Source organism: Lineus longissimus, chromosome 18, assembly GCF_910592395.1.
Source record: "Lineus longissimus chromosome 18, tnLinLong1.2, whole genome shotgun sequence".
Classification (NCBI taxonomy): Eukaryota; Metazoa; Nemertea; class Pilidiophora; order Heteronemertea; family Lineidae; genus Lineus; species Lineus longissimus.
This window is the reverse complement of record NC_088325.1, coordinates 13,303,184-13,317,911: the sequence shown is the minus strand read 5'-3', so window position 1 is coordinate 13,317,911 and position 14,728 is coordinate 13,303,184. Positions and strand designations below refer to the sequence as shown.

Below are 14,728 nucleotides of genomic sequence, written 5' to 3'. Positions count from 1 at the left end.
TAATCGGCTACAAAGAGGCCAGTGTTCTAGTAAATGAAGTTAGCAATGATAGCGAAAGAATGTTAGTGTATGTTACGCAGTCAATAGCGATAGTAGTGAGTTGGAGAGAGGAGAAAATGGAAAATGGAGAGAATAGTAGTATGGATTTCGAGTCCCAAGAAGAAACTTTGCAAAGTTTTCATCAAACTGATAATCATATTCCTTCTCTGTCTCCAACAATTAAAAGTTGCTGCAGTCAACCTAACGCGTTTATCCGCGATCGAATCGACGAGACGAGGCATTTTTCAAGCATCCGAATGGTACCTTACAGATCCGCAAGGGGCGCGTTACCGAAAATGTTGCAAAAATCAATAACGTGATCGTAAATATTGTCATATTTTTCAAAATGAGAGTATGTAAATGATACGCAAACGATAAACCAATGAAAGGCCAGTATCTATTGAACCTTACAAGTGATTTGGGGGCCTTGAAACTCCTTATATTTATCAATGAAACCTTATTCCCGCCTAAGGTTTTGACCGGGCCGTGCAAAACTCCCCTTTTCTTCCCGGGCAGTTCCCTTTAAGTCCCCACCTGACTACCCCTGCAGGCCTGCTTGGGGTAAGGAGTTTCTGATGTTTTTCAAGAAAACTAACCCCAGGGTGAAAGTATGGCTAACAATATGAGTTGAAGAGAAATATCCTGTGTGGCAGGGATGGTACTGCTGCTAGGAATATTATGAGGGGAAGGGATACACGGCTATAGAGAGGCAGATGCGATATAATCATCTTCCTCATCATCCGATTATGTTCTGTTTACAAATCCTGCATGTTACATTAATGGGATATTTTAATATAAGAAATCAGACTCCGCACTAATTCTGTATGATGCACAGACTTATAGTCCATGAGGTTCAGGATGATATCAATGGAAACTTGGGATTCTTCTGAGCTGGTGATGGCTGTCTTACATACTCTATCTCATAATAGTAAAGTCCAGCTCCATTCCAATTCCCTCAAACCGGATAAAATCAAGCAGCTCGTGACAACTTCCTGACGTTGTTGAAGTAACAACCTTTGAGGATTCCACTTGAGTGACAATAAATCAGCAAGCTCGCGGAGCGCGCGATACGGAACGTCCTTAACAAGATACTAATTGCATTTCATGATCTGAAACAACCGAAACTTCTTGCCTCATTCCCGTTCCTTGGAGAGATTGCGTTGACAGAATTCTGAGCACGATCTGGATGAGACACAATTATGTCCGGAAGGGAGACCTTTTTTCAGACGCTTGTGTTGGAGATGCTTCTTCAAAAACATTGACAGGTTGTGATGTCTTTAACATATTTATGGAGAGTCGCTTGCTTTAATTGAATTTGACTAAGTTTCTGGTATTTTTTTGCATTTAAATTGCAGTATTAACCTACCAAATTCTAATTGCCTCAAGTCGGCCATTATCGCGAGTTGCATGTTGTTATCAAATGATCACATGCATTTGCCGACTAATTGTCATAACATATTTATTCCAAAGGCCTATGCCATGTGTTTTATTCGCAGGCCTATACATCCGCCAAGGGGTGAAATAACATTGCATACTGTTTATCTATGCCTGCTGAAAATGGTTACACCAATGCCATATGTTGCTATTTTGAGATCTAATCAAGAACGTTTTACCCAATTCCTTGCTCACCCAAAATCGTGTAAGTCAATGTAACTGTCCAACCAAATGTAAAAGGGGTTCTATTCACTTTGGCCCTTTTGAAAGGATTTGAGGGGACTTTGCTATTAGACTGTCATGAGTGATCTTTGAAGTGGCGAAATTTTGTTGCGGGGCCAAATTCCTGTCTTAAAATGGCCCACTTAGTACTTAGACCACGACAATACCGATGACAGGGCCTGTGCGTTCTTGCCAGTAGCATTGACACTTGAGAAGCTTAAAAGTTACTTTTGATTGTCATTTTACAAATCTCTTCATCGAATTGTTGATAACCTGCTGCAATGCTGGCATGCATGAACGGCCATCTGTTCCCTTGACTTGCAAGTCAAAACTGTAAATGTAAAGTGCCTTTTCCCTGCACTTATCATGGTGCCGTGAATGGAATTTGGAAAGCCAACAACAGAAGTTTTCTGTACGAAAACTGATATTCGATAGGGATCTTTCCTTGATGATATGATCAAAGAATGTTGTGGAATGTCCAAGAAAGAACTGGTTCTGCCATCCCTAATGGACCAGATAAAAGAGGGACTTGTAGCCTAGGGTACAAATGTCCCCTTTGAATCTTAAAGGATTTTTGAATAACGGTGAACTCTCGTTTATGAATTCTTTTATGCAACCACACACTTCACTCTGGTAATCAGTTTAACATGAACAGCCAAGGGGAGGGAACGTGATTTGAAGATGACAGATAAGGCACCGGCTTTGTGACGATGCGCTTCAAATCTTGAAGTTTCTTAGCGAGTGGGGTCTTGTCCATGTTTTGCATTAAACTGCCAGAAACCATCTTCCATTTTGAGCGCAAGTTGGTTTGATGCTTAACATGTTTGAATGAAAGGGGTTTTCAACATTGTTGGTGGCCGATCTGCGCCAAACTGCTACATTGGCGGAGAATGGTTGGACAACCGCCAGGGAAGCATTTCTAACAGATTCTACATTGATGAGGTTTTGACTGGCTTTGTTGAGGTCCTTTGGAGCTAGATGAATTTGACAATTTTACATATCCAATCTGTTGTGCCACAAATATTTGTGATCAAATTCAAATGAAACTCTATCTCAACTCAATGTCTATGAATTCAGGCTTAAAAGGTTTGAAGGGTCCCTAAGGGTCTTCAAATACCAATAAACCAGAAACATTAAGAATACTAAGCAAGGCTCAAGGACATCTTGTCTCGATGGCCCTTATTTGTTCCCTACATGCGTAGGTACTTCAATATGCCTCATGCTCAGAAAAAGATTTAAAATAGGGCCTAAAATTGGTTGAATTGTTTGTGAGTTACATTCTTAAAACATGAGGAGTGGTCATTGTTCTAATGCGTTATGTTCACTGCCCACGTCCTCACATTTCGTTAAAGCGAAGAATGAAGACAAATTTAAGGGATTTTTGGGACCGGATTGGCAATTTGAAGGGCCTAATGTCAATACAGGGGCAGGGAACAGGACATGCCCCTGTTGTGTCTGGTTGGATTTGTTAAAGTGCTTCAGTCAATATGTTGAATGTTGTTCTAAAGTATTGAAGTGCACTGCAGTGTACTGCTAAAATCTCCAAAGGATTAACTGATCTTTCCCCAAGGAGAGAGTCACAGTAGGCCTAGCCAGGAAGTCAAGAGCTTCCTTTTCGCTGCCTCAAAGGATACTGGCTGTATGATTTGAATAAAAGTCCAATTGAACTGTCATTAACCTGATTATAATGGTTTCAGCCTAAAGCTTCCACTGCCAAAGCCCACTCCTCCAAGTGGAGCAGCTTAAATTGCTCCAAATCCAACTAGAAATCCAATTTTAGAAACGGTGATAAAAACTTCATTAAAACGGTGTTAAGATCAGCTATCGCCTGAGAGCACCCTGCTATTAAAGTCACCAAACCATTAATTGAACAAGCAACTCCTCGTTAACGTTACGCCATCAGGGCTTGTTGCTGAGATTGGCCTTTGTTGTCGAGGTGACGGAGAAATGATCAACCACTGATGCAGAAGAGTGCCTTTTCGTGACACTGCAGCACAGAGCCACATTTATGTGTACCTCTCATTTTGGGATACGAAAATCCCTTGTTAGGTTGAAGGACATACTGTTGCATCTTCTTCATCATCTTGGTGGAATTCAAGTGTCACATGATTTTACAGATTTGCATTGGAATATAGTGGGTAAGCTGTGTAGGTGGAAAATTGTGCGGTTAACGCAGAGTTCTGCGGCTCTTTGAAGAAGCAGGCAGCTAAGCGTCTAAGGGAACTATCATTCTTGATGGGACATCATGACTGGTGATTTATTGTCTTCATCTCCTCATCTAAGTGTTGGCTCACGTTTCGTAGCTTCTTGGGCACATTAACAGAAGCTCGAGAGTGCAGCAGGGAGTCTTCAGCATGCTTCTGGACTTGCCGACGTCTCTCATCACGTCTGAAGACATGTGTACTAATGTATCCCCTTGGTGGAATTAAAAACGTCCACTCAACTTTTTGCTCCTTGGTTACAGTAGGAGAGTAGCGTGCTCCGCATAACTCGTTCCAGATATTTCATATTCAATTTGAGGAAGGTGGGGCTGTTAGCTTTCGTTAATTCGTCTGTCTTAGAGTAGGCACAGAGGAAATTAACAGCAAACAGTGCCTGATCGCGTTATTGTTGTGCAGTGGTTTGAAAATATGGATTTCTCCAGGACTACTTAGTCGAGTCGGATCCATAGTGCATCTTGTTGTGGATGTGTTGTGGCCGAAGACAGCTTGATGTAATGCTTTGATGTTCTTGTGGGGAGGATAGCGTTTTATTAGGCGGTGTATTTTGATGAATAGTGGAGGCTGTACATAACAATGGAGGACGTGGAAGTTGACGACGCTGGTTTTGGTAGGTACGATTCTCATACTTTATGGTAATACTAGTGTTTGGAGTAATGCAATAGGTTAAGGCCTCACAGTCCACACAAGGCTGGAATGGAACCTTAAACTCTACTATTCTGATTGATATGCTTTGATTGTCAACATGGCTAAAGTGGCCTCTTTCAAAGCGCATTGTAGGCTAAAGCTTTCACAATCTCAAGGAAGCCAAAATTGGATGCTGATTGTTGACATGAGCAAAACTATACAAGCGTCTCATTTATTTTTGATGGAGCTGATTCAAAAGTTAAAAATCATGATCCACATGTGGGTGGAACCCTTAAAAAACCTTTGGTAGGCTATAGTCTGCAAGGGTTAAGGTCTCACAATCCATGCTTGAGTACAGAAACCATAAACTATTGACTGGCTTGTAGCATTCTGATTGATCATCGATACAAGCTAATGCTTGGACCGTCAACAAGGCTGGAGAGGAACTACTTTATTGATTATCAGCTCCTTGTCTGGCTTGACTTGTCAATACAATTAAACGTAAGACACAAATGAGCTATAAAGAAGTAACAGGTGGTTCAAACATTATAAATACAGTGGAACCTCCCTTAGTGGACATCTCTCTGGTAAGGACAACCTCTGTATTAAGAACACTAGTTTTTGACCCATATTGGTTGTTTCCATTCTATTTGATGTTTCTGATCAGGAGACCTCTTTAGTAAGGACTGCATTCTAGTCAGTCCCGACAGTGTCCTTATTGAAGGGGTTTAGTAAGGACTGCATTCTAGTCAGTCCCGACAGTGTCCTTCTTGAAGGGGTCCTTCTGTTAAGTCGCGTCCCTGCAGAAACCACAGTTTCTCCTTTGTAAATTCCGCTATAGTTTAACAGAGGGCACCTTACTAATGCATCAGGAGGAAATGAAGGAAGACGCAGACTCATTGAGAAATGTGTTCGTGTCAAGACTTTGAGCGTTGGCACTGCTTCGTACTTAAGACAATTTCCGGTGTCTGACAGACCAGCCGGGAGAATCATAATTAGCCAATTCATCACAGAGGAGGTGGTGGTCGGGTGGGGTTGGGCAGCTGTATGGCTCGTACTATGAATTGCGATATTGTATTGTCCGCCAGCAGGCGGCGTCGTCAGATTAAAATCAGTTTTCAAACTAGAGGAAAGAAGGGTAAAGTGACTTTCCCAAGGTGACAGATTAAAATGTGGATTGATATGATGTCTTAAAATGATCATGGAAGTCAACAAAAGTGTTTGTCGGCTTAAAAATATCAACAATTGTCCCCGAGTGCTTTACGTATTGAAAAATGAAATATAGGGGCCATTGACCTAATCATAAAGTGTCTTCGATATTCAGGATGGTCTGATAAAGTGTGCCATGTAAGTTAGTGCATTAGTTCATTGTGGCATGTCCTGTCGTCCATACTTGAAGCGTTCATAGCTGTTGTGAAGTTGGTATTCAGAGTTGTCTCAAGGAGGAGGCTTTAATGAGTATTTCGGAGTAAGATTCATATTTGTGGATGACGGATTTCTTGTTGATGTATTAGGTGAGAAGTTTTGGTTCAGGCCTTCTTATTTTTCTAGCACTATATGATGTCCTCGTTCCATGACATTTGTAGACATCCTGTAATGGCTTGTCTTGTAGTTGTGTGATTACATAGTCCCCGACCGGAGATCCGAACACCCGGTGAGAACAAGTCACAATCTTGGTTCTCCACAAATGTTGGGGTACAGGCACAGGGACAAGGACTTAGCTTAACTATCTGACATAGTTGTAAGCACCAGAGGTCGAATTTAAAGGATCTGTACTTATCATCGCAGGGAGATCAGTGGCAGAGTGGTTCGAGTACCAGGCTTATAACCAGGAGGGTTAGGATCGTGTATGTCAGCTGGACTACCTTTGACATTATCGCTGTCGAATTTGGGTAAAGTCAGTCGGTCGAAATGCCGCTATCCTCAAGAATCAAACCCGGTTAACTGTAATACTATAAATCACTATAAATTGTTCAATTTGTATCAATTTGTTACGCAGGAAAGCTCCTAACTTAATTTGGCTTTGAGTTAAATATCAATTCATAACTGTTTACCATAATAGCCAGGTCTAGGCCTATAAATTATCCCTATTATCCATAATCAATGGGCCACTAGTGTACACAATTCAATCTTGTGAAAATTATTTTCAAGTGCAAATTTAAGTCCTGTGTCATGTTTTGTAGGTATTATTCGTTGTTGTAATCAAAAATGCTAATTGAGGGCAGATATAAGACAGTTTCTGAATACTCAAGCCCTCAATGTGCTCTTGGTCATTCAATGCCATTCAACCTGTTTTCAATTTGGATATAATCCTGACCCGGTGAAAGCTATGATAGCGACCACTGTTGACTGCTTCTAAATCTAAACTGCCAAAACCCTTGGGGTGCCACTTAAACTTGACTGCACCCCATGACTGCACCCCAAGACTGCACCCCAAGACTGCACCCCAAGACTGCACCCCAAGACTGCACCCCCAAGACTGCACCCCAAGACTGCACCCCCAAGACTGCACCCCATGACTGCACCCCAAGACGGCACCCCATGACTGCACCCCATGACTGCACCCCATGACTGCACCCCATGACTGCACCCCAAGACGGCACCCCATGACGGCACCCATGACGGCACCCTTGAGTTTCTGCTAACTTAGCGGTGAAATAGCAGCAGTTAAGCTTTCGGGAGCAAACTTGACCATACGCTATAATGATAAGCAGTTTAGCGGCACCAAACCAAACAGTGGTGCTTTGAACAACCGGGCTTAGGATTCTGAATCCTCAGCTTAAAATCTTGGCCCGTTCGCCAAATATTTGAACTCGGAAGGCCTAGAGCGTGACAGGTGAAACAGCAAGTGTACTTGTCAAGCGCTATCGGAATATCCGATGATATGTTCGAAAGTCTAGTTATGAATTCAACTTGTACCAACTTCAATGTATTACTTTACCCATATATAACTTGTGTGGTTTGTTCAGCTTTCAATGGAAGGGGACCATGAAAATGATATTGTGGCCAACCTATTTGATGCATTCTTGGTCAAGTTGTGGTCACCATTTCTAAGATATTTCTTTATTGCTTTCTCTGAAGGGTCTTTGACCTCCATTTGATTGGAGAATAGGCCGTGTCAAGTAGTTATTCGCAAATAAAGCGGCTCTTGGTCCAACCTGGTATGTCATTTCCAAATGAATTGCATTGGCCCTGTATGATTTAAGGGCAGTGACCATAAGTACCGCCATTTTGGCTAGAGCTTGAAATCCTAAAGCAACGAGAACTATTTCAAAACAAAGTGAATACTAATTTCAAGGGTGGGAGTCAGTTCTTTGACTTCCAGAAACAGACTCCTAACCTTGAAATTGGCGTCAACGTAATTTTGAGTGAGTTCTGATTGCTTTAGGATTTCAAGCTGTAGCCAAAATGTTGGCGCCAATGGTCAACTGTTGTTGATATTTTCTTGGAGTATTCATGTCTTTGTTATGATCTTGACTGAAGTGCCTTGTGTACAAAGTCAACGTGATTGATGATCGGTGACGTAGTTTCAAATCAGGCCAAGCTTGTCTCGAACTTGGCTCAGTGACCAAATTGAAGGACACGAACAGAGTACTGTCACGTGAACACTGGGGTAACTTTGACTGCACCCCATGAATGCACCCCATAAATGCACCCCAAGACTGCACCCAATAATTTCTTGTGATGAAAGACATCTGTAGCTGGTGTTCAAAGCTATTCCACTGCTCAAAGTCACCCCATATGATGGTTGTCTATGACTATAAGGTGACTCACATATCAGTTTCCACTGATCACAAAGAACAAAAAACAAACTAGCTTTAGTTCATTTCGACACTTTGCATCAATTACCGGTAGCTAGCTTGTAGCATGTCATACTAAATGTCCCCTCAGCTAGGTATAACATCTGGTGACCCAGCCAAGCCGCTGGGGGTCTACCGGGCAATAGTCCCCTTGTGAATAACACCCCCTGCTGGGCACACTAAGTACTATTGTGTACGACCATTGATAGTGGGATATGCATGTATTTATACATTTTATAGCAGTGTATTTGACAGGTGGTGCCTCCTGTTGAGTATGGACAATTGTCTAGGTGTAACTCTTTGTGAGTTGAAATCACAGATTATCATTAGTTCCAATAGTACTGTAGTGGTATTCAGTACCGATTCATTCAGAACTTAAATGTCAGTTAAACCTACGCAAATCATTCCTGATTTAGTCACAAATAGCGTGTATACTTGATATATTACAAGGTGCTTTGGACAGGGAATAAGGTAGGACCAGAAGTTGAATTTATATGTGATTTGTTCCTTTCCTTCTTGGCTGATAAAAGCTCATTGTTCTAAGGTTCTTATTTGCACAGAAAGTTGCATTTCGTTGAAGGAGAAGCTACTTCAGGTATATTTTCCTCCTTCTCAACTGATAACATCATTTACTTATTTACCTCGAGGGCTGTTATCTGCAGAGATTCAAGCTAAATTGTATATCTGGATCTGGATGATAATCGACAAACCTCCAGTTGGAGTATGACGTCGATGAGGTATGGAGTCCACGATAGGCTACTGTCCACCTATGTGGGATCTTTTACTTGCCCTGGCATAGACACTCAGGTACAAGGGACCACGGCTTTTAGTCTCATCCGACAGACCCTCGACTATTTCATACGTTAATGTACGTGTTGTGAAGAGCCAGGAATTTTCAGTTCCTTGAAAGCCACGCCGGTTCATCCAGAAATACAATCCTTGGTTCTCCCCGGGATCGAACCCGGGCCCTATTGCGTGGTAGCCAGCAGTGTTAACCACTAGGCTATGAGGCTCCTCACAGCATTTTTTTAGCGGTTCTTTTCTCCCGAGAGGCTGACAACACAAGGCTTGATCAGTGACTAGCAATTGTCTTAAGCCCTCACAGAGCATGGCAGTTCCAACTCCAATGACATACTGTGGCTTTTCTGAAGTATTGATGCAAAAATCTTGGTGGCAATATGAGAGCTTACTTTCTAACTCTCTATCCATCATCTCGATACTGAATAAGTCCGTATCAGGCCATTTCTAATTCGAAACGGCACATTCGCTGATACTTTAATCTTAGTCGGATATGCAAACCTGTCTGTTCGTCTTATGCAAATGAGGTGTTTGAGCTCCTAGAGTTTGGCGCTTGCGTTACAGTTTAACCTCGTTGCCATGACAGCGGCGCTGAGATGGGAAGCCTTGTCATTTTGAAGACGTCAATGATGCTGATTGGAGCATAAACAGTTAGGGTGGCTTAGGTCAGTCCTTGTCTATAGACACCCGTTTTGTACCAGCTATTCTGTCTTTTTGGGACAAGGTATATCTGACAGACTTAGGTTGTGATTCTGAATATGGCAGTTAGTTGATGGCCTCATCCAGATCTGGGATGGGTTGACTAAATAAACAGAGAGACGTTTATTATTGGCAGAGCAGCAGCCTTGTCAATTTCTTGTTAACCAGAAACCTCAGATTCACTCTCGGGGATGTGCAAAAGATGGAATGTCCGAGTAAACAGCTGGGATTCATCAAGTGTGAAACAGTACATTTCAGGAAATGATCAGTTTTGAATTAATGACTTATCAGAGGAACATACCTGTGTATCAGAGGGAGGATGTGCGAATCCTTGAACAGCTTGAGATTCATCCAGCTTCAACATCTTTGTGTCAACTCACGACTCTGTAACTGTTCTGTTGTGTGCCTTTTCTCTATGAAGTGCTTTGTTGATGTCAATTTCAGCAAAGTGATTTCTTTGTGAGATTTGCTTACAGGTTTGGATTTCAGCCAGTTCGGTTCAGTTCACATCTTGTTCATAATCATATTTCACGAGGAAGGCTTTCATTGCAGCTTCGAAAAGAACAATGTGGATTGTTGTAAAGATGTTTCTGATTGGTTCATTCCCATCTTTCCATTGATACTGACCAATCCGATTACTTGTAACCCGTACATCTCATCGATCGCCTGCCGTCCTTGACGGACCAATGCAAATCCGGAGTTCCGCTATGACCGGAAACCTAGGATCACCTGGACCGTTGGTTCAATTAACCGGCTAACATGGGGAGTTCCGTGAATGGATGCTGGATCCATCTGTCGTGATCGTAAGAACCTCGTGCCCCGACTGAGTAAAAAGACTCGTCGTAAATCATCGGATTTCTTCTTTGACTCTTCATCGATTATTTTGACGTGACATTTGCATGATCATATTACGATCGGATTAACCTTACTTCTGCATCGAACTGTTGCTTGCTGATTGCAGAATCTTATTTCTGGGCATCACAGTCTTCAAGATTCCGTGATGAACTATGTTGAACAGTGAGAGGGTTTAAGCGATACTGGCGTCATGCTAGCGTAATTGGCCGCGTAGCATCAAGGCACTGTCTGGCTCCGTGGAGACATTCTGCTGGCATATCGCTACATGCTAGCGACGAGGATCGGCAGCAACAGATTTGAGACTTTAGATACCCAACTGCAAATTTTAGTTGCACGGCATTTTGAGACGGTCTTTCATAGCAGGTTTTGCATTTTGGAGACAGACTATCATTGTGAAGATGGAAGTGTTTGCGGATGTGATTTCGTTTAATAGTGGACTGACGGAGGGCGATATTGCCCATTGGATCTTTACAACTCGTAAGTCTGCTGCATGCTGAGAATAAGGTTTACAACTCTTTGATGTGCCTTTCTTCTTGTTGACACTTACGGGTGTCTGTAAACCACAAAATGAGACGTGGCGAAATGAAATCGAAACAAAATAGAAATGAACTTCTGTGGCGGATTTTGGTTTGCAGATGTATTGGTTTGAACTCAAAATTGAACACGAAAGAGTCAGAGAGTTAGATGTATCACAGGCCTTTGATGTTGACTTTCACTACATGTTTACTTCCCAACATGTTTACTGCAAGTATCAACCAAGGTAGTAACCCAATCTCTTTCCAGTCAGGTAGCAGGGTTTGTTGTCTGTATCCTTTACAAACCATCTTACCTCTTATTGCATTGTTCTTGTCAAGAAAGTTCCGATGCTGTTGTATCCTGCATATTGTTTCATAACGCACTTGTTTACATCAAGTTTAACCCTTAGATATGTTTAAGAGAAAGGAACTGGCTATTCGAACTGCCACGGTGCATGGGGCCATTGTTTCCGGTCTTATTCGCACCGTCAGAAACACCGTTACGGTGAAAGGTACCGTACCGTGATGGTGCGAATAATACGGAGTGAATAAATAGATAGCACCGTGGTGACATGGGTGATGGTGGGTAAGGAAAGTAGGCCTAATTCATGATTGAGGTGGTGTTTGTTTGTGACGAGTGTTGGAAGTGCCTTTACTCCTGGCTCCGGGTGTGGGTAGGGTCCTTGACTTCCAGCCAGGCCAGCCGGCCCTGTCACGGTACGAATAGCCACGGCCTAAGAGAAAATGTAGGCCTTTCATTTGGTGGTATGGCACTTACAGCTCTGTTCTTGCGATCGATCCCCTAATAGATACATGGTACTCTTTACGTTTTGGGTCTGTGGCCATTAGTTAGTGTCAGTGCAAAGTAGGCCTACCTTGCTGAATCACGATACAGATATTCATGCCCGCAAAAAACTGTCTGCATTGAAACTCGATTTGGGATTCAGCTCGCATTCTTCCCTCATCCCATCTGATGAAATATTATGAGAGGTAATCATTTGACTCGCATGGGTGTAATTATTGTCACTATTAGCTTGAGACAAAGACCATTAAGTCCTATTAGTCTTTCACAGTGTTTTCACAGCGGCAGTGCCTTGCAGGAATTCCAGTGCCGTCATCCAAGCATTGATGATCTACATCCCCGTCTGCTCCATATTTTGATATGAAAAAGGTGTGGGGGAGGTAGCGAGCCATCGCCCCATCTTATTTGAAAAATCTATTAAGTCGATCAAAAATTTGGACATTTGCATAAAAACTACCATGGGCCCTCTTTCTCATGGGCACTGTCCCTTTCTCAGAGTCATGGGTCTGTCCCTTGGTGTAGGCCTAGCATAATCATATCTTTGACCCGTATTCTAGACCCGTTTGGGTGGTATGGGGGGCAGGCGTAGGCAAAGATGTTCGCTAATGGTGTACAAAACCTTGAAAATCTGGATCACGAAACCACAACAATTCCCATTTCCTGCAAAAGCAATTTGAGGTCAAGCTGAAGTAGGCAAACCCCATGACCCAGTGATCAGATATCGGTAACTCCTAAGCAAACTAATCAAAGTTTTCTTTCAACATTTAGTAGGGATTTCCTTACAAAAGTTGTATTTACTCGCTGGCGGTGAACTTTACTAAGTAAATACAACAACCAATATATCCGCAGGATATGAAACCTTGGATTGGCGCTTGGAGTGTTTGAGAGAAGGTGATAGGTGCCATTGGAACAAACTAGAGCACATTCTAATCCTTGATCTATCAGAAAACGGCAATATTCGAAAATGTTGGTCATAGTTTCAAGTTTTAATTTCAATGAAGCCAGGGAAGAAATTTTCAATACATCTTGCATTAAGTCATGCATTCTCATCTTAACAGAGGGGTAGAAAGGGGTTTACCTGTCCCGATAGTCAACGTCAGTCAAACCCCCTTAATAATGGATACGGGTAGGTCGACTTCTGGGTGAGTATGGAGGGCGTTGTGATCTTTGAATTGTGTGGAGATGCTTCGTCAGATGTTTAGCCAGACCTGATCCTTAGCTATTCTGTTCAGCTGAAGAGCACAATCATTTGGGTGATATGTGTCAGCACTTGCATTTGCAACACAGTTGGTAACTTTCCGAACATTCTACCTCTGAGATAGTTATTGCCACCATGGATATGATTAATGATGGCCAACAAAAATTTGCATCAGTTGTAGCTAATGTAGACTCATCCTTGACTGACTAAACAAGTTTGTTGGCTTCTTTGCCTAGAGGAATCTATATCTGCTATTTCCAAACAGCCCATGTGGGAGAGCCGATAGTGGGAGAGCAAAATGCACTGGTAAGCCAGCTATTTTGACTCTTACGAGGAAAGATCAGGTTGAAAAACACACTTTTCATGGGCATTTGTCCCTGCCCTCACCATCATCAGTGACAGCGCACTGTCAGTCGTGACTGAGCCACCGTCCTCAAGAAATCCCACAACCACTCATTCCATATCTTTATTCTTTGATCCCCTCTCCACCTGTTGCAGACAGGATCGTGGAATCACGTTGCCATGGAAACATGATGTAAACAGTTTGATGGCGGGTTGATGAGATGCTCCTTGAAATCCACTTGCGAGAAAGAGTTTGATGGAGTGGTCGGGCCCAAGGACAACTGACTCTAGTGTTTGCACCTGGCTTGTAATTATAGTTTGCTTGGCACTCAATGAATACCCAGTTAAAGGGAACTGGAACCGCCGAGCGATTTATTCAACTTTTCGACTTTCACCGCCCGAGAAAGTCAAACTTCCAACTTCCTATTCGAGTTCAGATTTGTAGCTCCGCCCCCCCAGTGCCCGAGCATGCGCAGTTCAATTTGTTATTATTGAGAATCATGTGAGAATCACGTGAGTCATGCGATCTTTCATTCATGAGTTTTCGTAGTAAATTCCATAGTAGTGACGTCACTCAATGATTGACAGCTAGGCGCCATGTTTCATTCATGCCTCGTTCTGATCACCCGATACGCGGGAAATGAAAACGAGGTCATACGAACTGGCTTGGCGGTTTCAGTTCCCTTTAAGGGAGGAGAAAAGTGAGTAATTGCCAGGCTGAAACTTATGTATTGTTCAGGAGTGCATCCGAAAGTGTACACAGTCAGATGTGTAGAGTCGTATGTGAGTACAGTGGAACCTCGATCGGTGACCACCCCGGTAACGCGGCCACCTTGGTCCAACCTTGCCTTGAATTCTTGCTTTAAACCCTGTTTCTCCAAGCGAAGCATAGTCCCCAACAATTCTCTCAACTCGGAATCAGTTCATTCCTATCATCCAAACCTCATGTTCTGCCGATAGTGCCAAGTGGTCTTCAAATTGTTGCCCGCAATCCTATTACCATGAACCACTGAGAGAACGGCAGAATATGAAAATTGCCAATCCTTGCTATGAAATATAATGGTCACATCATTATAGTTAATAACTGAGCTTTATGATGAGATTGTTCTCCACTGGTGGTTGATTGACCCTTTCACCCTGGTGTCAGGCCAATTAACCCATGAAATGATACTGTATTC

At 42.6% G+C, this 14,728-nt stretch overlaps 1 protein-coding gene across 15 annotated transcripts in view; it reads left to right on the top strand.

Moving 5' to 3' along the window:
* LOC135502070 (pleckstrin homology-like domain family B member 1) overlaps positions 1 to 14,728 on the top strand; it is a 106,127-nt gene that overhangs the window by 60,148 nt on the left and 31,251 nt on the right. The window contains exon 1 of one of the 15 annotated variants that reach the window (XM_064794582.1): positions 5,950 to 6,055. The exons of the other annotated variants lie outside the window; for them this stretch is intronic. The gene's annotated coding sequence lies outside the window, so the exon portion shown is untranslated. Of the gene's footprint in view, positions 1 to 5,949; positions 6,056 to 14,728 lie in introns of those variants that run through there. 15 annotated transcript variants of the gene reach the window in all.